General features: G+C 40.1%; 1 pseudogene; it reads right to left on the minus strand.

The window, feature by feature from the left end:
* Nucleotides 1–1,314: 1,314 nt before the first annotated feature.
* On the minus strand, nt 1,315–22,017 carry LOC115517055 (annotated as a pseudogene).
* Between the last annotated feature and the right edge of the window lie 2,760 nt (nt 22,018–24,777).

Raw genomic sequence — 24,777 nt, forward strand, 5'->3', positions numbered from 1 at the left:
GTTTATTTATTTACTTTAAGAGAGAAAGACAGAGCACGGGGGGAGGGGCAGAGAGAGGGAGAGAGGGAGAATCCCAAGCAGGCTCCGCACTGTCAGTGTGGAGTCAGGTGTGGGGCTTGCATTCACAAACTGTGGGATCATGACCTGAGCCGAAATCTAGAGTCAGATGCTTAACCGACTGAGCCACCCAGGCACCCCTATAACAAAATATTTTTAAATGATGGTTTTGTCTTTCTATTAATAGACTCACCTAAAGCACATGATGATTACCCCACAAAAAAAGATTGAAGAATTCTTCAGAGCATTTTTAAATAAATCCTATTCTCCTTTGCTCCTTTTGCTTTATAGGTTTTAATATAGTAATTAGATATTCTAAATCATGTGGTGCATAGACTTTTTCTATTTAACTTTTTAGTTTGAAAAAAAGTTTTTTTAATTTTTTTATGTTTATTTTTGAGAGAGAGAGAGACAGAGTGTGAGCAGGCAAGGCACAGAGTGAGAGAGAGGGAGACACAGAATCCGAAGCAGGCTCCAGGCTCTGAGCTGTCAGCACAGAGCCTGACGCGGGGCTCCAACCCACAAACTGTGAGATCATGACCCGAGCTATAGTCGTACACTTAACCGACTGAGCCACCCAGGCGCACCTATTTTGAAAAATTTCAATCATGGAGTGCCTATCTAACTCAGTCAGGAGAACATGCAACTCGATCTCCGGGTTGTAAGTTCGAGTTCCACATTGGGTATAGAGATTACTTAAAAACAAAATCTTTTTTTTTTTAATTTTTTTTTTTTCAACGTTTATTTATTTTTGGGACAGAGAGAGACAGAGCATGAACGGGGGAGGGGCAGAGAGAGAGAGGGAGACACAGAATCGGAAACAGGCTCCAGGCTCTGAGCCATCAGCCCAGAGCCCGACGCGGGGCTCGAACTCACAGACCGTGAGATCGTGACCTGGCTGAAGTCGGACGCTTAACCGACTGCGCCACCCAGGCGCCCCTTAAAAACAAAATCTTAAAAAAAAAAAAAAAAAAAAAAAAAATTCAATCATGTAAAAATAGAAAAAAGGTCTTATGACTACACTTTCAACAATTATCAAGGTTTTGCTGTTCTTAGTTCATCTAGTCCACCTTTTTTCTGAGGAATTTTTTTTTTACTCTTACAAAAATTTATTTAATAAAACAGTTTAATATAAAAATGTATGCAGCCCCCCAAAAAATGTATGCAGCCATTTCCATATCATAGTAAAACTGGCTCATTGGAGAGGAGACGTGTGAAAGCAATTGATTTCTGTAGTGAATAAGCCTTTGTTTAAACTCATTCTAAGGCTTCTAACATGATGATACTATTTCCTCATATTACCACCTTTCCAGTATTGTTCTGTTGCCCACTAACTGCCATCTCGATGCATTCATTTATCACAAGTTTCATAAAGCTGTCAAATTCCTCAATATTCCTTGGACACATGTGCCCCTTTTTAATTTCAATTACAGCTTCTTGGCCCTAAATTTTTCAACTTAGGAACATAAGCTTTGCTCGTGATAGTACTTGACAAGATCAAAGATGCATTGAAACAGAATTCATGGCCTCCCCCATGCTCCCATGGCAAGCCCATTAATATTTTAAAATAAATCCGAGACATCATATTATTTTATTGGTATATACTTCTCTAAGTATCTTTAATAGATTTTTTTTTAATATACCACAATATCAATGTCATACCTACAAAGTTAATGGTAATTTCTTTATGTAGTCTAATCCTTAGTTCGTATTCAATTTCTGCCAATTGTGTCAAAAAAAATTTTTTTAAAGAGTTCATGACTTCACGGATTGCCTGGGCAGCTCAGTCAGTTGAGTGACCGACTCTTGATGTTGGCTTAGGTCATGATCCCAGGGTTGTGGGATCGAACCTGGCATCCAGCTTAAGATTTGTGGGGCTTGCTTAAGATTCTCTCTCTTTTTTATCACCTCACGCCAGTCAGAGTGGCCAAAATGAACAAATCAGGAGACTATAGATGCTGGAGAGGATGTGGAGAAACGGGAACCCTCTTGCACTGTTGGTGGGAATGCAAATTGGTGCAGCCGCTCTGGAAAGCAGTGTGGAGGTTCCTCAGAAAATTAAAAATAGACCTACCCTATGACCCAGCAATAGCACTGCTAGGAATTTATCCAAGGGATACAGGAGTACTGATGCATAGGGGCACTTGTACCCCAATGTTCATAGCAGCACTGTCAACAATAGCCAAATTATGGAAAGAGCCTAAATGTCCATCAACTGATGAATGGATAAAGAAATTGTGGTATATATACACAATGGAATACTACGTAGCAATGAGAAAAAATGAAATATGGCCTTTTGTAGCAACGTGGATGGAACTGGAGAGTGTAATGCTAAGTGAAATAAGCCATACAGAGAAAGACAGATACCATATGGTTTCACTCTTATGTGGATCCTGAGAAACTTAACAGGAACCCATGGGGGAGGGGAAGGAAAAAAAAAAAAAAGAGGTTAGAGTGGGAGAGAGCCAAAGCATAAGAGACTGTTAAAAACTGAGAACAAACTGAGGGTTGATGGGGGGTGGGAGGGAGGGGAGGGTGGGTGATGGGTATTGAGGAGGGCACCTTTTGGGATGAGCACTGGGTGTTGTATGGAAACCAATTTGTCAATAAATTTCATATATAAAAAAAAAAAAAAAAAAAGATTCTCTTTTTACCCCTCTCCCCTGCTCATGCTTGCTCTCTCCTCTCTAAAAAAAAAAAAAAAAAAAAAAAGACTTGGTGACTTCAAATCAGGATCCTAACAAAATCCACATATTTCATTTAGTTGATATATCTTTAGCTCTTTGTTGATTTTGCCTTCCCCTCACCCCAATATTGTCATGCCATTTTGTTGAAGAGACCAGGTTATTTCTCCTATAGAATTTTCCACTTTTGGCTGATTGCATTTTTATGGTATTATTTAGCATATTCCTTTCTCCTCCATATGTTCTGTAAACTAGATCTAGATCTAGAGGCTACGTTTGATTCAGGTTTTATTTATTTTTTTGGCAAAACACTTCTCCACTGGGGATGCAGTGTGCTTTCTATTGCATCACACCAGGCATCACATAATGTCTAGTTGTCTTAATTTTTGTAATGCACTAATCTTGATCAGCTTGATCTAGCTTTGTCAGCCCTAGCTAGCTAGCTAATTTTCTTTTAACAGATATATTATGTTCCACCCTCAGTAGTTCCTCCTCAGCGTGGGATCTGTCCTACAAAAGAGCTTGTGCTAGGTGTTGCCTGCCCTTTAGTGTCCTGGATGGGACCTTTCCTTGTACTCATTGGCAAAAGAGACCCTGCCAGGACTCCTCCCAGTTCTCACAGTGGTTCTTAGATTCACTTCTGGGTCTCTCATTTCTTTTTTTTTTTGGGGGGGGGGGCAGGGGGAAGCCTCTCACTTCAAATGGGGGAGCGGGGTCCCTTCCTTTGGATGAAGACTTGGCAATTTCTGGATTCTTTTTCTCTTTTGACCCTTACAAGACCACAGTTTCAAACCTCCACTCTAGCCAGCACAGTTGGGGTCACCCAGTTTTTGTTGCTAAGTGTAGTTTGACTCTACCCATTAGAGTTCTAGAGTTCCAGGGGTTGTTTTTCACCCGATTTTTGGTAAAGATGTTGCCTACAGACTTGTGGGTTTTTTCCCCCATCTTTGCTGCTATCACCATTTTTTTCTGAGGGCATCCTGGGAGCTCCCAAAACTACTCTGCTGCTATCACCACTCCCTTGCCTGTCTACACTCTTGGCATTTTAAAGTTTAAATTGCCTGCTACTTAACCTAAAGTTAATACAGCCTGCTACTGAAATAGTTTCATTGGACCACTACTAAAGTATTTGAGACATTTTTGCTCTTCAAGGATTTGGAGATATTTAAGCGAGTATAAATTCAAGTATGAATATCCTTGGGGCAACAGTTGGGCCAGCTCTTGTCTGACAACTTTAATATCCTATGTACATTTTCAGTGGGAACTATAACATGTTGCTATCCCTTATTGTGCAATTCAGAAAAGCAAAAGGTGCTCCTGGGCAAAGGGCAGCCAAGCAGGCCACCTGAAAAGCCCTGCATTCACTCTGATATTTGATCTGAACGAGAATGATACTAAATTCAGATACGTGTCTGCAAACTTGCCTTGGACAGCATTTGCTGGGTATGTTTTATTTATTGGAAGTAGAAAGGGAGATTAGCTGAACTCACTAAGAGGGCAAATCAGACGTAGGAATTTTGGAAGTTTAGGTCTAATTACAAATGTTAAGCACGCTGTTGTAAATGTAGTAATATGAGTTTTACTGTCCTAAATTTGCACATTATCTGCCTGAATCATTTTAGGCTCCATGTTGAGCTCAACTAAAAGCAAATAATCTGTTAGAATTGCACCTTTTGTGTTTTGCTCCAGGATCAGAATCAAACTGCCAAAATATGCACGTTAGCCAGTTAAAGGTTTTGTACAGAGAGTACAACCGGCTCGAGTGAGATTTACACTAGTGAATGAAGAGTGAAATTGTGCATCCCTGGTCATATTACTGCCATCACTGCATTACTGGTGTCTTGAGGCAAACCTGGAGGTAAAGAGCAGTGGATAGGAGCACAGACTCTGGAGTCAGACTAACCAGCCTTGAGTCCTTTCTCCACTGTTTTACTGGGTGACCTTTGGCAAGTGACTAAGTTTGCACATCTATAAAGTAGAAATAAAAACAGTCTGTAACTCATAGAGCTACTATGAGGATTAACTGAATGTAGGTAAAATATTCAAAACAGCACCTGGCTGTTTAGTAAGTACTGTGTTAAGTGTTTTCTACTATTATTATCTCCCCTCATGAGTTAGTTTGTTGGGTCATGTTCACACATCATATTCCAAAGAGTGAATACTGCCTTTCAGGATACAGCTGAGAAGGTCTCTCACAACCACCATCAAATATTGGGAGCATTAATTACTCATTTGTGGTGGCTGTGTCACTAATGAAAAAGATAGATCCTGTTGGGTAAGTAAACTGATCCCCAAACTGAAGTTTAATGCAGTAATTTTTGTGTTTCATTGCTTCTTCTGTTCAGAATGATGATCTGCAGAAAGAATTTGTTATTGGAGCCATAATTTTCCACATGATATCTTCAGGCCCTGAAATTATTGATAGAGATTCTGATATGCTTAATTTTAACTCAGGACATACTTTATGTAATTAAGAAGCTCTTGAAGTAAGAGCTTTAACACATACCTACAGTTTCATAGTACGATTTTCTTGTATATTTTTTAGAAAAAATTCACAGAGGGGCGCCTGGGTGGCTCAGTCGGTTGGGCGTCCGACTTCGGCTCAGGTCACGATCTCACGGTCTGTGAGTTCGAGCCCCGCGTCGGGCTCTGGGCTGATGGCTCAGAGCCTGGAGCCTGCTTCTGATTCTGTGTCTCCCTCTCTCTCTGCCCCTCCCCCGTTCATGCTCTGTCTCTCTCTGTCTCAAAAATAAATAAACGTTAAAAAAAATTTTAAAAAGAAAAAATTCACAGAGTAACTAATTTTTCCTTAAGTAATGTGAACATTAGATTAAAAAAAATTTACAGTGTTGAAACACATTATTTGGAGATAAATTATGGAGTGATTGTTTTATATAAGCATTTTCCATAATTCCAGTATAGTATTTAAATTCAATGTGTAGTCAACTTCTCAGAGATACATTTTGTGTAAAGTGAGATTCCTTTGTATCCCAGTGATGTTTTGTTTTTTCTTTATTTGACACAAAACGATAGGAACATCAGCAAATCAAATTTTAATTCCAAATTGCTTTAGTTTGATTTGAATTTAAAATCTGTAACATTGCACTTGCCCTTTAAGAGCACTTCATAGGCCTGTCATTCAAATCCTAATGCGATGCTGTTAGATGACTACGCTTCAGAAGGACAAATGTATAAGAAAAGTCTGTCTTTGTATAGCTTTCACAGTTTTCATTGGCAGTCAGATGCCCAGCAAGAATTAACAAGACCTATCTAACTTAAGAAATACAGAAGTTATGGGGCACCTGGGTGGCTCATTTGGTTGAGTGGCTTACTTCATTCAGTTCAGGTCATGATCTCACAGTTCGTGAGTTAGAGCCCCGCTTCAGGCTCTGTGCTGACAGCTCGGAGCCTGGAGCCTACTTTGGATTCTGGGTCTCCCTCTCTCTCTCTCTGCCCATCCCCGATTGCTCGCTCTCTCTCTCTCTCTCAAAAAATAAACATTAAAAATTTTTTTAAATAAAAGAAAGAAGTACAGAAGTTAGGGGCACCTGGCTGGCTCAGTCAGTAGAGCATGCAACTCTTGATGTCAAGGTTGTGAGTTTGAGCCCCATGTTGGGTGTAGAGATTACTTACATGAGAGAAAGAAAAGAAAAGAAAGAAGTTAAATTTATCAGAATCCAGAATATCTGGTTTGAAATATTTCCAGTTTGAGGGGGAAACTTGATAACCATTTTATAGGAATGGGAAGTAATATGTAGTAAACTCAGTTATCTTCTTGAGTTTCTCCTTACAACACATTATAATATCAGAATAGCAAGTCCTGGGAGGATCCCAGCTATGAGACCTCTAGATCTCTGCTCTGCACTAACTCTCCTCTAAAACTAAGATACTGGATGTCTTTGTTAGTCCAAAAATCCGATAAAGATTTTTAGTCATTAAGCACAAGTATTTAATTTGTGTGGCTAATTTTAACCAAAACAATTTATCTTCTTCTTATTTTTTTAACATTTATTTATTTTTGAGAGAGTGTGCGCACACACACAAGTTGAGGAGGGATGGAGAGAGATGGAGACCAAGGATCCAAAGAGGGCTGGGCGATGAAGGCACAGGACCTGATATGGGGCTGGAATTCACATACCAGGGGATCATGCCCTGAGCCCAAGTCAGCGCTTGGCATTTAACCGACTGAGCCACCTAGGCACCCCCCTAACAATTTAGAATAAGATTACCCACACAATGGTATTTCTTCACTCTTTTTAACCCATGCCCATGTTTTGTCAAAATAAAATGTATTCCCTATTTTAATGTTATTTTAAATTTCAAAATAAATTACCCTCCACATAAAACTAAATAGAAGAAAGATAATTTTAGAAGAAAAAACTTAGATTTCAAAAGATAAATACTGTTATCTCTATTGCATGTAGTAATGGGAAGGTTGAGTCCCATTATTTGAGCCATTATTATGAGTCTCATTATTTGCCCCAAAGCAGCTTTTCTATCCAAAGAAGAGTGGAAGGTAAGATAACAACAACAACAACAACAACAACAACAACAACAACAGGCTCATGTGAACTGCAGCCATTATCAATTTGTATCTTTAAACTGTACAGTACCTCCCACCACCACCAGACCTGGTAGTCAATACCTCTCTGGCAGATGACTGATGGGGAGTCTATTCTCAATCCCTCCATCCCCCACTTCACACACACACACACACACACACACACACACACACACATGACTAATGAGTAAAAATAAAACAAGTACTTTCAAACAGACAATGTAATGGTCTATTTATAGTACATAAATCCTCATCCTCAGTTTTTGAAATATGACTTTTCTCCCCCTGCCTGAATCATGTTGCTGTAAAGACCTTACAGTTCACCCTCTTATTTAGGATAGGAAATCTGATACTTGAACATCTCCAAAAATACACTATCCACCCTTTTCAGTAAAACTGCTAGCTTATCTCTGATTGATTTATTTATGTATGTTTTAAAGTTACAAATAACCACACTTACTTAAACTTGTATCTTGGACCGAATTTGATGAGATTTCTAAAAAAAATTTTCATTATTGAAGTATAGTTGACAATGTTACATTAGTTTCAGGTGTACACTATAGTGATTCTACAATTCTGTATATGACTTAGCGCTAGTGCTCACTGTGATAAGTGTACTTGGTGAGACTTTTTGATCAATTTACCAAAATGCCTTTAGAACAAGATTTTAGGGTCTAATGAAGCTTTAGAAATTTTTCAGATATATTCCTAGAAAAATGACAGACCAGAGTATTGAGGTTTATTCCCAAAGTACTTTTCTACAGAAATAGGAGCTTTGGGATTTCCACAAATCCTGAATTTGACTAAAATTTCACATTTTATTTATTTATTTTTTACGATTTTATTTATTTGTTATTTATATCTTAAAGATATTTATTTATTGGGGCGCCTGGGTGGCTCAGTCAGTGAAGCATCCGACTTCGGCTCAGATCATGATCTCCCAGCTCATGAGTTTGAGCCCCCCATTGGGCTCTGTGCTGACAGCTCAGAGCCTGGAGCCTGCTTCAGATGCTGTCTCCCTCTCTCTCTGCCCCTTCCCTGCTTGTGCTCTGTCTCTTTCTCAAATATAAACAAACATTAAAAATATATATTTATGTATTGTGAAAGAGAGAGAGCAAGAGCGAATGGGGTAGGGGCAGAGAGAGACAGACAAAATCCAAGGCAGGCTCCGTGCTTTCAGCATGACAGCCGACGCGGGGCTCCATCTCACAAACTGTGAGATCATGACCTGAGTCGAAATCAACAGTCAGACGCTTAATCGACTGAGCCACCAGGTGCCCCTAAGACTTTATTTTTAAGTAATCTGTATATCCAACGTGAGGGCTCGAACTTTACAACCCCAAGGTCAAGAGTTGCATATTATACTGACTGAGCCAGACAGGTGCCCCAAAATTTAACATTTTAAAGCGTTTTAACTATTTTAAAAGCAAGTTTTATTTTTTTTTTAGTGTTTATTTATTTTAAGAGAGAGAAAGAGCACAATTGGGGTACAGGGGAGGGGGTGGGGCATCGGTGGAGATAGAGGTAGAGAGAGAGAGAGAGAGAGAGAGAGAGAGAGAGAGAGACAGAATGAATAGTCCATGCAGGCGTCTATTCCCAAGAACTGTGAGATCTTGACCTGAGCCAAAATCAAGAGTCGGACACTTAACCAACTGAACCACCCAGGCGCCCCTAAAACGAAGTTTTAAAAGCAGCACACGTGTAAATGTGTTAAATGCCAAATTACTCAAATGTGGTTGAGGTATTTCTTGAGTGACCCAGGGATTAAACACAAAGGAAGAGTCTCCAGTGAAGCTATGGAAAATGTATTCTGGATCATAAAAAAGAGAGAGATTGGAGGAGAGGAATGGATGGAGGGATAGGAAGAGTGGGTGACAGGTTTCCTGAAGTCAAATTTCAGTAGTGTTAGAACTGCAGCAGCAAGAATCTATTGGGAAGAATATCTAACCTACACTAGGGAGGAGAATGAGGAAGTTTTCAAAAAGGGGGGCTCTAAGTGCTGTACATTTCCTTCATGTCATTTCATCCTCACAGTAACTCTGTGAGGCAGCTGTTATTATTCTTAGATGACAGATGGGAAAACTGAATCATTGAAGAATTCCAGTTAAATATGAAGCAAAGAAACTAACTGTTTTAGTGTATAAAGAAAGAATATACAACATATTACAGACTCTGAGGGAGGTGATCCAAATTAGGTGAACATCTGCTACTGACCAGTATTTCCTCTCATTTAAGGATGGAGACATTCCAAAACAGCTAACTTTGAGGCCTGTGGGAATCGATATGATGTGGCAAGTAGAATCTAGTAGTTTGTATTTCCATGTTGCCGATGTTTAGTCCATACTGATTAGATGCTGTCAACATGTCCACTTTGAAAAACAGTACATGTTTTAAAGAAATAACACATTTAGAAATGTCACAATAAATGAAACAATAGCTTAATTAGTTTGAGTTAACATTTATTTTCCAGTTGGATAATTTCAAAAATTATGTAACGCAGCTCAGCATTCCTAAACAAACTTTTTGTGTGTGACAGAAAGCAACAGATCTCTTAAAACTTGGGAAATAAGGGGCGCCTGGGTGGCGCAGTCGGTTACGCGTCCGACTTCAGCCGGGTCACGATCTCGCGGTCCGTGAGTTCGAGCCCCGCGTCGGGCTCTGTGCTGCCTGCTCAGAGCCTGGAGCCTGTTTCCGATTCTGTGTCTCCCTCTCTCTCTGACCCTCCCCCGTTCATGCTCTGTCTCTCTCTGTCCCAAAAATAACCGTTGAAAAAAAAAATTTAAAAAAAAAAAAAAAAAAAAAACTTGGGAAATAAGGCAAAGTAATGATAGAGAATAAAAATTGCCCCTAATCCTACCATCCAGATTTAAGCAAAATGCATTTTTAGTATAATTACTTCCTTCTCTGGTTATTGCTGCATAGTAGCTCTGAACTTTATGTAATGTACATGCACAATGATTTTTAGTAAGTTCACAAAGTTGTGCAAATATTTTCACACAAATCAATACAATATTAGAAGATTTTCATCATCCGTGAAAGAAACCCCATCCCCATTTTCCCCTAAACCTCTTCTTGCTCTAATTGACTACTACTGTGCTTTCTATCTGTATAAATTTGCCTTTGCTGGACATTTCAGATTAATGGAATCATTTAGTAGATAGTATTTTGTCTCTGGCTTCTTTCACTTAATGTTTTCAAGGTCCATCCATTTAGTAGCATGTCAAAGAAGTATTCTGTTGCCTTTTATTGCTGGGTCATTTTCCATTGTATGTAGATATACCATATTTTGTTTATCCATTCATTAGCTGGTGGACATTTGGGTTGTTTCCACTTTTTGGCTATTACGAATAATGCTTCTGTGAACATTCACGTGCAAGTTTTCTGCGGGTGTAGTTTCATTTCTCTTTGGCTTATACTTAAAAGTAGAATGGCTAGATGATATGGTAGATTTGTGTTGGAGTTTTTTAAAACTGCCAAATTGTTTTCCAAAGTGGCAGTAACATTTACTTTCCCATCAGCACTGCTTTGGGGTACCAGTGCCTCTACATCCTGGCCAGCACTCGTTATTTTCTCTCTTTTTTATTATAGCCACTCAAGTTAGGTGTGAAATGGTATCTTGTTGTGGTTTTAATTTGAATTTTCCTAAGGGTTAATGATGTTGAACATTCTTTCATGTACTTATTAGCAATTCGCATGTCCTCTTTGTTCACATGTACTTTCAAATTGTCCATTTTTTCAGTTGTGTTGCTTGTCTTGCTAGTAAGGAGTCTTTCATGTAAATACAAGTCCTTTATTAGATATATGATTTGCAAATAATTTCACCCAGTCTGTGACTTTGCATTTTCTTAATGGTGTCTTTTGAAGTACAAATTTTCTAGTATAATAAAATCCAGCTTATTAGGGGCTGGGTGGCTCAGTCGGTTAAGTTGGACACTTAACCGACTGATTCATGATCTGATTTTGGCTCAGATCATGATCTCTTCCTTCATAAGATTGAGCCCCACATTGATTCTCTCTCCCTCTCTCCCTCTGTCTCAAAATAAACTTAAAAAAAGTTTATAAATTTTTTTCTATTTACAGATTGTTCTTTTGGTCTCAAATCTGTTTCTTCTAAAAGTTTATAGTTATGGGGCGCCTGGATGGCTCAGTTTGTTGAGCATCTGACTTCGGCTCAGGTCATGATCTCGCAGTCCGTGCATTCAAGCCCCACATCAGACTCTGTGCTGATAGTTCAGAGCCTGGAGCCTGCTTCGGATTCTGTGTCTCCCTTTCTCCCTGCCCGTCCCCTGTTCACACCCTGTCTCTCTCTCTTTCAAAAATAAATAAACATAAAAAAAAAATATTTAAACAACTTAAAAAAAGTTTTATAGTTTTACTTCTTATATTTAGGTCTGACCTATTTTGAGTTGATTTTGTGTCATGGTGAAATGTGAAGGACTAAATGCATTGTTGTAATTTCTTGAGGTTAAATGAAATATTCTAGTCAACTACTAGTAAATTCTTTTTTTTTTTAATGTTTATTTATTTTGAGAGAGAGAGGAAGTGGGGGAGGAGGAGGAGGGGGGGAAGAGAAAGAGAGAGAGAGAGAGAGAGAGAGAGAGAGAGAGAATCCCAAGCAGGCTCTGCACTGTCAGCACAGAGCCAAACACAGAGCTCCATCTCATGAACTGTAATATCATGACCTGAGCCAAAATCAAGAGTTGAATACCATCCAGGTGCCCTAGTCAGCTACTAGTGAATTCTTGACAAAAGAATGGTTGTCTGCTTCCTGGAAATGTCATTATATTCCAAAATATGTACAGCTTTGAGAGAGACCAGCTGAAGCCATGAGGGATGAGACCAGCTAGCCAGAGCACCTGATGAAACTGAGGACATGTGGGGTGACATGTCAAGACAGCTTGCCCCCTCAGGGTGCATGGGTGGCTCAGTCAGTTAAGTGTCTGACTCGTAGTTTCAGCTCAGGTCATGATCTCGTGGTTTCGTGAGTTCAGGCCCCACATCTTGCTCTGTGCTGGCAACACGGAGCCTTTTTGGGATTTTCTCTCCCTCCCTCTCTCTCTCTCTCTCTCTCTCTCTCTCTCTCTCTCTCTGACCCTCCCCTGCTCACACTGTCCCTCTCTCGAAATAAACTTAATTTAAAAAAAATAAAAGCTTGCCCCCTCAATCCAGCATTCTATGGTTTAAGAGCTATGGCCGAATTAAAGAAATTATCATCACACCTGTGTTTCTGTTTACTCTGTTCCTTGCTGTCTTGTACCTGGTAAGCACTCAGTTCTTGTTATTTAGTCTGACTTGATGTTGAGAAAGGTGAACTTCATGACCTTGTAGGTGTGCACTTTAATGAGTCTTCTATGCTTTGCCACTCCATGTATGGTTCCTGCTCCAGACCTACTAAATCAGATTCTATATTTTAACAAGCTCCCCCAAGGGATTTGTGTGCTCATTAAATTTGATAAGCATTGGTCTATAGCAGAGCAGACTATAGCCGGCAGACCACATCCAGTTGCTGACTTTTATAAATAAAGTTTTCTTGGAACACGCTACACCCATGGCTTTACATATTATTTATATCATGTGGGCTGCTTTCATTCTGCAGTAGCAGAGTAACTAGTTGAGAGAGAGACCATATGGCCCTCAGAGCCTAAAATACTACCTGGCCCTTTGCAGGAAAAGCTTTTCTGAACCCTGAACTAGGGGAAAAGAAGGAAAGCTCCCAAATGATGATGTGTGGCCGAAGAATTACTGGGAGTCAGAGGTTATCCAGATCAGAACAGAGTTTGACCAAAGAGCAGACTAAGCCATTTATAGAACATATACCTTGACACACACACACACACACACACACACACACACACACATCATCTATTAAAATTAGTATGCCTCTTAGATAAAAGAAAATAGGAAAGCCTGAAGTGTAATTATTGAGAATGTTAATAAAAATAAACTTCATACCTAAATATCCTTAATATACTGATAAAAATTTAGATATTTAAGCAATAAGCAAATATAACTAATATAGCCAATATGACATAGACTTATACATACAGACACACCAACAAACAAACCCTCTTCACTCTAATACATGACCCCAAGATCAAGAGTCGCATTCTCTTCTGACTGACCCAACCAGGCACCCCTCTCTCCTTAAAAAAGAAATTTTTTTATTTAAAAAAAATCTTAATGTTTATTTTATTTTTGAGAGAGAGAGAGAGAGACAGAGCACGAGTGGAGGAGGGGCAGAGGTGGGGGGAGACAGAATCTGAAGCAGGCTCCAGGCTCCGAGCTGTCAGCATAGAGCCTGACACGGGGCCCGAACTCAACAACCGTGAAATCATGACCTGAGTTGAAGTCAGATGCTCAACCGACTGAGGCACCCAGGCGCCCCCCCCCCCCAAATTTTTTTGAAATTTTATTTTAGAAAGAGAGCACATGGAAACAAGAGGGGCAAAGGGAAAGAAAGAGAGAGAGAGAGAGAGAGAGAGAGAGAGAGAGAGAGAATCTCAAGCAGGCTCCATGCTTAGTGTAGAGCCAATGGAGGGCTCAATCCCACAACCCTGGGATCATTAACTGAGTTGAAATCAAGACTTGGCAGCTTAACTGACTGAGCTACTCAGACACTCCTCTTATTTTTTTTAATGTTTATTTTTTTTTGAGAGGAGAGAGAGAGAGAGAGTGCAAGTGGGGAAGGGGGAGAGAGAGAGGGAGACACAGAATCTGAAGCAGGCGCCAGGCTCCCCAGCTGTCAACATAGAGCCTGATGTAGGGCTCAGGCCCACAAACCATGAGATCATGAACTGAGCTCAAGTCAGATGCTTACCTGAGTAAGCCACCCAGGCACCCCACCCCTCTCCTTTTTAAAGAGTAAGCTTTTTATTTGGAATCATTTTAGATTTATGAAAGAGTTGCAAAGATAGAGAATTTCTGAATACCAGACCCATTTCCTCTAATGTTGTCATTTCATCTTTGGTATATTTATCACATCTAAAAAACCAACATGGGTAGCATTATTATTAATTTTCTAAGTTTGTTTGTTTATTTATTTATTTGTAATCTCTACGCCCAACGTGGGGCTCAAATTTACAACCCCAAGATGAAGAGTTGCATCCTTTTCTGAATGAGTCAGTCAGGTGCCCCTCACCAATTTTTTATTAATGTCCTTGTTCTCTTCCAAGATACCACATTTCGTGTGGTCACCATTATCTCCTTAATCTGCTGTGATCTGTAACGGTTTCTCACATTTCCCTTGTTTTTCCTGATCTTGACAGTTTTGGGAAATACAGGTCAGATATTTTTTAGAATGTCCTTTAATTTGGTTTTGTCTAATGTATTTTCACATGATTAGAATGGGGTTATGGGTTTGGGGAAGAATACCACAGAGATGAAAACTTTTCTCATCACCTCATATCAGGGGGACATGACGCCACTGATGATGTTAGCCTTCATCACTTGGTTGAGGTGGTGTGTGCCAGGTTTCTCTACTGTGAGGTTCCCGTTTTCCACTTCCATATGCTGTCCTTTGGAAGTGAGTCACTAAGTCCAGGTCACCTTCCAATGGGTGGGAGAAATTAAGCTCCCTGGAGGACTTCCTGGAGGAGAGAGTATCAACATACATACAGGTATCTCCTTCTATTAGTAAGATTTTGCTTTTAGGAAAGATCTACATTAGTACCTGTTGTCATTAACTGAAAGAAATCCAGAGAGCATTTCATGTTTATGACAAAATAGTGACGAGCATCCGTGTTGCAGTGAGCAGTCACAGAGGCAACACACATCAAGCAGCAAGAGTGGCCCCACCAAGTTCCTTCCTTGGCAGCTACATTCCGCATGCCAGCATCAAGCCACCAGAGCTTCGGACTGTGTCTCTGAGGATCCGTGCTTTCTCTCGATTTATTTTTTTACATCCCTTAGGCATCAGAAAAACCTAAAAGAGGTTACTTTTTTGTGTCTGGGAATGCTCAAAATTTTTCCCATATACATTAATGGTAATTGCTTCTTTGCTTTACCACCGTTTCGGCTTAGTAAAGGTTTCCCAGGAACATTCTACTTTCGGATAGCTGGGGGAAACCTGTATGTGGGATTCTTCTGTCCTGTTTATTTATTTATTCAATCGTGTATTTATCAGTATGTACTCATGTGTACTTATTTTATACTTTGGGTAATAATCCAATACTGTTATTTGTTATCCAGATTGTTCCAGCTTTGTCTTCCAGATTGTCTGGTCTATCTCTTTTTTAACAGGATTTATTGAGATATAATTCACATACTATACAAGTCACCCATTTAAAGTATGCAATTAAGGGGCACCTGGGTGGCCCAGGCAATTGAGCATCCGACTCTCGACTTCGGCTCAGGTCATGATCTCCCAGTTCCTTGGTTCGAGCCCTATGTTGGGCTCCCCGCTGACTGTGCAGAGCCTGTGTGGGATTCTCTCTTTCTACCCCTCCCACACACTCATGCCCTCTCTCTTTCTCTCTCTCAAATAAATAAAGTGTGCAATTCAATGGCTTTTATATACTCACACTTGTGCAACCATCACACCTCCCATCCCAAACTCCCATCCCTGGCAACCTTTCATCTACTTACTATCTCTAGAGATTTTCCCATTCTGGACATTTCACATAAATGGAATCATGCAATATATTTTCCTTGTGATTGGCTTCTTTCAGTTAGCAGAATGTTTCCAAGGTTCATCTGTTTAATCTTTTTCTTTTTTTTTGTTTCATTTCTTATTTTTATATGATTTCTGTCTAGTCTCTATAATCTTTTTTTTCTTTTTTCTCTTTTGAGGGAGAGAGAGCATGAGCAGGGGAGGGGCAGAAAGAGAGAGAAGAATACCAAGCAAGCTCCACATTATCAGTGCAGAACCCAAACTCACAAACCGTGAGATCATGACCTGAGGTGAAATCAAGAGTTGGATGCTTAACCAACTGAGCCACCCAGGCACCCCATCTATCCAGTCTCTATAATCTTTATTCAGATCTTGCTTTTACATAATAGTAATCCATGTGGGTATAGAATTTGGTGTTCTGATTTGTGACTTAACATTATTTTATCTACATTTTCCCATTTTTCTGCAAAGTCTGCGTATTTATTTTAATGGTTAAAATACATCAAGTTGGTGTCCATTTAACACTTGGTTCTCTGTAATATCTGAGCTTGTTTCATTTTTCACTATTATAAATAATGTTGCTATTTTTTCATGCGTATGGATTTTAAATTATACCTTAGGATAGATTCTCAAGACTGAAATGCTTGAGTTAAAAGGTAGAATAATTTTCATGATTTTTTTTTTTTTGGTTAAATTGTATCAGGTTACATTGTAGAAAATTTGTAACAATTTAAGGGGCCACTAACAATGTATACAGACACCTGTTTCCTTATAATCTTAGCATGTCTTTCCAGTTTAATACACAATGAGAGGAAATGAAAGAAGTCAGTGTGTTAAATGTTTTACAAGAATTACATTATTTACCCCATTTAATCTTCCACCACCTCTCTGTAAGCTGCCTTTTACTCCCAGTTGACAGAGCAAGGTCTGGGTGCCAAAGGCTTCAGGGGTTACAGCCAGAGGGTAAATACCAAAGGTCAAGTCCTGGAAGATTGCAGAACTCCACGCCAGGTCATTAAGAACTAAGGCCAGAGAAAGAATGGGAGCCAAGGCACCGGATCCAAGAGGACAAAGACCCAGGAAAGCCTGAGCTAGAATGATTCAACAGGAGGTGCTCCTGATGAATTCCAAAACATATCTCTTTAGTGCCTTTTTGTAGGATCCAGCCAGGGCTTTGTGAGTGGACCTGGTTCATTTAAAGCTACCAGAAGAGAATAAACACTTGGCTAACCTCTTGATGTACTTTGTTTACACTTAGGTTTAAAAAATACAGTTGCCATACTTGCATGCATATTTACATGTAAATGTATAGAAACTCCAGAAAGATATACACTAAAGGTAAAAACATTGGTTTTCTTTGAGAAAACTGACAGGCTTTGGGGCAGGAATTAGGGTACCAGGGTAATTTATATGTCTGCTTTGTTTGAATACTTAGATGATTATTATTTCATTCATTCAGTAAACATTTATTGGATATTCTCTATATACTAGGCACTGTGCAAAATCTGAAATAAGATATGGACCCTACCCACAAGTTCATGTTCTAGTATAGTGTTTTTTCAAACTTTTGGGCCACAGGTCTCTAGTGGCTTCTGAAATTAAAAATCAGTGGGTCATACTGAATTATAACCCAAAGTATAAAATAAAATATCCATGAGTTTCTATTGATACAAACAAGTGATTTAATAAATAAATAAATAAATAGGTACAATAGACAGAACTCCTGTGCAGTAGAATTCCAAATAATTTACATAGGTACTTCTCCCTCAAAGAGATGGAACATAACTTTCCACCCCTTAAATTTAGGCTACATATAATGACTTCCCTCGAAAAAGTACAGTATACAAAGGGGGGAATAAACTTACAGTAGAGAAACCTGACAAAAACTATCTCAGCCAGGTGACCAAGGTCAATATCAACAGTGATAGATTATGTTGATAGTATGTGCCTTTCACGTGTTGTGATGAAAATATCACTTTACCTCTATGGTCTTCCTCCCCAAAACCCATAACCAGTCTAATCATGAGTAAAACATCAAACAAACCCAATAGAAGGACATTCTATACCTGACCAGTATTTTTTAAAACTCTCAAGGTCATCGGGGCGCCCGGGTGGTTCAGTTAGTTGAGTCCAACTTCGGCTCAGGTCATGATCTCAGGGTTCATGAAATCAAGCCCCGCAATGGGCTCTGTGCTGACAGTTCAGAGCCTGGAGCCTGCTTCAGATTCTGTGTCTCCTTCGCTCTGCCCCTCCCCTGCTCATTCTCTCTCTCTCTCTCAAAAATAAATAAAAATTAAAAAATAAAAAAAATAAAAAAACTGTCAAGGTCATCAAAAACCTGAAAAACTGTCAGCACCAAGAGAACTCTAAGGAGACATGAAGATTAAATATAATGTGGTATCCTAGATAGGGTCCTGGAGCAGAAAAAGGGCATTTGGTAAAAAATAAGGAAATGTGAATAAAGTATAATAATCAGTTAATCAGTTATTAATAATCAGTTAATAATCATGTACTGTATTGCTATTCATTAATTGTAACATAAGATGTTAATAATAAGGGAAATGGGGTATGGGTATATGGGAACTCTGTACTGTCTTTGCAATTTTTTCTATAAATCTAAAACTGGGGGCGCCTGGGTGGCGCAGTCGGTTGAGCGTCCGACTTCAGCCAGGTCACGATCTCGCGGTCCGGGAGTTCGAGCCCCGCGTCAGGCTCTGGGCTGATGGCTCAGAGCCTGGAGCCTGTTTCCGATTCTGTGTCTCCCTCTCTCTCTGCCCCTCCCCCGTTCATGCTCTGTCTCTCTCTGTCCCAAAAATAAATAAACGTTGAAAAAAAAAATAAATAAATCTAAAACTGCTCTAAATATATGAATTTAAAAAAAACAGTGTCCCACAACTAGCATTTTTCCTCAACATTTCATTGCAACAGTTTTCAAATATACTAAAAAGTTGAAAGAATTGCACAGTGAATTTGTGTATGTTCACCACCAAGATTCTACCATTAACATTTTACTATATTACTTTATCGTGTATCTAACCATCTATTATTTCTCTATCCATCCATTAATTTATCTTAGTTTTTTGGTGCATTTCAAAGTAAACTATAGATATCAATATACTTCTCCCAAATACATGAATATCATTAACTAAAGTATTAGTTTATTTTTATGTAAAATTTATATAAAATACATGAATTTTTTAAAATGTTTTTTTAATTTTTTTTTTTTTAATTTTTTTTTTTCAACGTTTATTTATTTTTGGGACAGAGAGAGACAGAGCATGAATGGGGGAGGGGCAGAGAGAGAAGGAGACACAGAACCGGAAACAGGCTCCAGGCTCTGAGCCATCAGCCCAGAGCCCGACGCGGGGCTCGAACTCACGGACCGGACCGCGAGATCGTGACCTGGCTGAAGTCGGACGCTTAACCGACTGCGCCACCCAGGCGCCCCGAAAATGTTTTTTTAATTTTTGAGAGAGTGAGAGACAGAGCACAAGAGAGGGAGGGGCAGAGAGAGGGAGACACAGAATCCAAAGCAGGCTCCAGGCTCTGAGATATCAGCACAGAGCCCCAGGCAGGGCTCGAATCCATGAACTGTGAGATCATGACCTGAGCTGAAGTCAGGGGCTTAACCAACTGAGCAACCTAGGCACCACTAAATTCATGAATCTTTTTTTTTTTTTAATTTTTTTTTTCAACGTTTATTTATTTTTTGGGACAGAGAGAGACAGAGCATGAACGGGGGAGGGGCAGAGAGAGAGGGAGACACAGAATCAGAAACAGGCTCCAGGCTCTGAGCCATCAGCCCAGAGCCTGACGCGGGGCTCGAACTCACGGACCGCGGGATTGTGACCTGGCTGAAGTCGGACGCTTAACCGACTGCGCCACCCAGGCACCCCAGTTCATGAATCTTTAATGTACATTTGGTAAGTTTTGAAAAATCCATATATCTTGTGTAACCCAAATACCTCACAACTACATTTTTTATAAAATGTCATAGAAATCACTAGAGTACAATACATATAGTACGGGTAGGTGTTGTTTGGTAAACTTCTTATATATTTGAATCAGATATATATGTACCTGTATGCTGGGTCACAATGTAAAATACATCTGTTACTGTCACAATGAAAAAGTGAAATCACTGGTCTTGTAGGGCAGCTCAGCATGTAATGAAATAATGATTATACAGGATGAAAAGTTTTATAAGATACAGTAATGAGTTCAAGGAGAAAATAGCCAGCTCTTTATGGTTAGAAAGAGGGGACTGGGGGACACCTAGGTGGCTCAGTCGGTTAAACATCTGACTCTTGATTTCGGCTCAGTCGTGATCTCACATGTTTGTGGGTTTGAGCCCTGTGTCACGCTCCCCACCAAGAGTGGGGAGCTTGCTTGGGACTCTCTCTCTCTCTCTCTCTCTCTCTCTCTCTCTCCCTCTCTCTCTCTCTCTCTCTCTCTCTCTGTCTCTCTCTCTCCCTCTCTCCCCCTCCCTCCCCTGTGCTCGCTAGCGCATGCACACACACTCTCTCTCTCAAAATAAATGAATATACTTGAAAAAAAAAAAGAAAGGGGATTGGGATAAGCAGGAAAGGCTTCACTGAAGAAAAAAGGTGATATATTATCATAATAACATTTGCTAACACCTATATAGCACCTAACTGGCAAACACTGTTTTAAGAACATCACATATACTGGGGCGCCTGGGTGGCTCAGTGGGTTAAGTGTCCAACTCTTGATTTTGGTTCAGGTCATGATCCCAGGATAGTGGGCTCCATGCTGGGCACGGAGCCTGCTTGGGATTCTCTCTCTTCCTCTGCCCCTCCTCCATTCACTCTCCCCCTCCCTCTCTCTCTCAAAACAAACTAAAAAAAATGTAAAAATAAAATAAAATGTTAATGTTTAAGAAAAAAAAACATATATATGTATACACACACACACACACACACACACACACACACACACACACACACTAACTCCTCTAATCCTCACAACCCGGAAAGTACTATTGTTATTCCAATTGTACCAGGGACTGAGTACTAAAAGATTAGTAACTTGCCCAGGATCACAAAACTAACTGTGAAGCCCCAATGCATACATTTTTACTATTATGCTGTATGAGGACTTTATGTTTTCCTGGTGGAAATTTGCTTCTTAACTTGAAGGATTTTATTTCAATCACTTTTATGGGGGCAAGATTGTTTTTGTCTAATATTACGTGTGTGTGTGTGTGTGTGTGTGTGTGTGTGTGTGTGTGTGTGTACTAGAATAATCTGGAGCTAGAAAGGATATTAGCCATCATCAAATACCACTTTCATTTCTAGAAACTTCATACTCTACCATTTTCATGCATTGTCATAGTTTGGTATTTCCCAAATTGTGCAGCAGCATTAGAGAAATTGACTTGATTGTTCCCAGAGCTACCTAAAGTTGATGCTTATTTAGTTTAAATGAACACTAATGACACTAATACACTGAGCAAGGCATAGAGGCAATGTGATAAAGAGAGCATTATGTTCTAAGTCAGGATACCTGAATTCAGGACTTCACTCTACATCTCAGATTATCAGTTTTCCCATCTGCAAAATGAAGGGAGTGCACATTGGGGAAGACAGATGTGAGGTACATATGTTGCCACACCCTGCTTCCTAACCCACAACTGACATTACTAATCATTCAAGGCATCTTTGAACCTGAACAGTTCCAGAATCCTTCCCAACATGGTGCTCAAAGCAGCTAATACAGTTAGTCACAGTTGGCACCCAAGTTGAAATCTATTTGTCATCTTTGGATAGGACAGTTTGTAAAGACTCTTCCAGTTCTAACTCCCAGACTACACCATCAGAAATATGACAGTGATGCCCAATTCAGTATGTATTTCAATCTTTCCAGTCTGTCTTTTCTGTAGGCATTAAGTTTCCATCATATGGGGTCTTGGGACATTGATCTGCTCATATTCTACTACGACTCTACCAGCCTCCCTCATCTTGGCCTTTAGGCATCCTAGCACCCTTTGCATAATGCTTTCCCCAATGAAATTTCCCTTCTTCGTTCGTCGTTGATTCACACAGGCTCTTGGGCGTGGAATCCCCTAACTTCTGGCAATCAAACATCTTCCCCAGCTTTGTGTGTTGCTGAATGCAGAGTTTTATAAACACAGGAAGTTCATACCTGCTCCCTGGCCACTCCCAGCACTTGTCTAAGCATATTCTTTCCTTACTGCCCTACCTGAGTTTCATAATTATTTCACTTCCCTCCTCCCTGATGATGAGTAACCAGGATAGTTGCTTAAAGCATTCATCTGTTCTCAAACATGTACTTGTCTCTGAGTCTCCACATTGTATATTTTGGCATTGTGTATTTTGTAATAGAGTTTACAGTTTTGCTTGGCCACTATTACCACTGTGTAATCCTACAGTTATAAATTGTGTAATTGTTTATGAGCATTCAGGGAAAAAAAAAGATGATGTATTCGAGTCTTTAGATGCCTTCAGCTACTATTTTCAAGACTTGCATCCTAATGACTGTCAATTCAACACACCCTTGTTTGCCATCCTTGCTCTTGAAGTCAGTGGGAAGGAATGCTGTGCTTGTTAAGGTAGAAACCAATTTGATCTGTTAGTGTATCATCTCAATGTGATCATTTTACATCTCATTTTACCACTTAATGCAACCAAGACATTTAGAGGCAAAGGTTTGGCCATGAGTACCTTTGTGACAATATTTTATTTTCTTCTACCTGGTAGCTGGAATCCAGAGTCTAGGACTGTAATTTCTACCTTTTGTGAAGATTGTTTTAAATTTTTTTAATGTTTCTTTATTTTTGAGATAGAGAGACAGAGCGTGAGCCGGGAAGGGGCAGAGAGAGAGACACAGAATCCAAAGCAGGCTCCAGGCCCTGAGCTGTCAGCACAGAGCCCGATGCAGGGTTTGAACCCACAAACTGTGAGATCATGACCTGAGCCGAAGTTGGACGCTTAACCGGCAGAGCCACCCAGATGCCCTGAAGATTGTTTTAAACTTTGCTAACTTTGCTAAAAGAGACTAAAAGAATGGGTGATAACTTAATTTACTAGTTGCTGGCCATAATTTACTGGCAGTAATTTGTGAGAAGAAAAGCAGCCCTTAATACCAAATGACTAAACAGAGTATGTTGCAATCCCACCTACAGTAGTGAGCCTATCTTCCTGGAAAAGGGAGTGAATGACCACAGCCCTTCCCCCCCACTGGCACAGCTGCCATGTCCCCAGCTGGGTCTAGATAACATCCTGTTCTGCACCCTGAATGAACACAGTAGCCCAGGCTTTGCCAGACTGGGCCTGGCTCTTTCTAGCTCTTAATGTTTGGAATTGTTGTGAGATAACCACCTGTCTGATAGGGTTCAGGAAATGAGATGAACTGGGAGGGCAAAAAATAACACAAAACTTAGTCTAAGAATTATCCCATAATCTGTTGCAACTTTCTCTGTAGAATTATTCCAAATTTTGCAAGTTCATTTAAGAACTATTATTAACCTTGGTCTTTGCACTGAATTTTCAAGGATATTCCAAAATGTGAATATGATACTGGCAGGTGAGTCAGTGAGGTAGTTCTGATACTCATAACGAAAGAAGCACTGGCCAGTTGGCTGAGCGTCCGACTTTGGCTCAGGTCATGATCTCACAGTTTGTGGGTTCAAACCCAGCGTCAGGCTCTGTGCTGACAGCTTAGAGCCTGGAGCCTGCCTTGGATTCTCTGTCTCCCTCTTTCTCTGCTCCTCCCCTGCTTGCGCTCTGGTCTCTCTCTTGAAAATAAATAAACATTAAAACAAGAAAGAAAGAGAGAGAGGGAGGGAGGGAGGGAAGAAAAGAAGAGAAAGGAGCACTAGTCATTGTCAATATTGTGCTCTTTTGCACTGATCATTTCAAAATACAGAATAAGTATAGGAAGAACAAGCACGAGATTCAATACACCTGAGTTAGAAATAAAACTGCAAGCATGAACCCTTGAGTGATAAGGACAAGTTAGCAGGTGTCAGGGATCTGTGCATGAGCTTGACCTCTGAGCTGCACCTCATTTCTGACCCAAAGTAATATAGAGACTATGGGTGTTTAACATCCCTAAACTTCAGTTTGCTTGGCCTTAGAATGGGGATAACACAAGTACCTGACTCAGATACTTGTGAGAATAAAGAAAATATGTAAATTGCTTGGTGTAGGACCTTACATAGGACTTGTTAGAGGGCCTTATGGGGGGACTTTGGCAAAGAGTGGAGATTACTACTATGGCTTCCAACACTGAGGAAAGAAAAGTTCACTCTAGATCTTGTCTCCACTGCCCATAAAATAAAGTTCACATTCCTTAGTGTGACTTCTATTTTTTAAAATTTTTTTTCAACGTTTATTTATTTTTGGGACAGAGAGAGACAGAGCATGAACGGGGGAGGGGCAGAGAGAGAGGGAGACACAGAATCGGAAGCAGGCTCCAGGCTCTGAGCCATCAGCCCAGAGCCTGACGCGGGGCTCGAACTCACGGACCGCGAGATCGTGACCTGGCTAAGTCGGACGCTTAACCGACTGCGCCACCCAGGCGCCCTGTTTAGTGTGACTTCTAAAGCCAACTTTATTTTATGTGAGCAGCTCAATTTCCTGCAACTATTATGCTTGCCCCCTGAACTACATCTGCAGTGAACTTTACAAAGCTACCCCTGTTTTCTCTGCCCCACAGTCCCTCATTCTTCAAGATCTTGCTTAAATGCCCCTTCCCTGGGAAGCCATTTCCAACTCTCCCATGATGTTCCCTATCCCTCCCTTCTGTGTACCATAGACGTATACCTGTCCCCATCACAACTCATCTCCTTGTACTGCTATTTCTTGTTTACCTACCTGGGACCT

Source organism: Lynx canadensis, chromosome B3 (genome assembly GCF_007474595.2).
Source record: "Lynx canadensis isolate LIC74 chromosome B3, mLynCan4.pri.v2, whole genome shotgun sequence".
Taxonomy (NCBI): Eukaryota; Metazoa; Chordata; class Mammalia; order Carnivora; family Felidae; genus Lynx; species Lynx canadensis.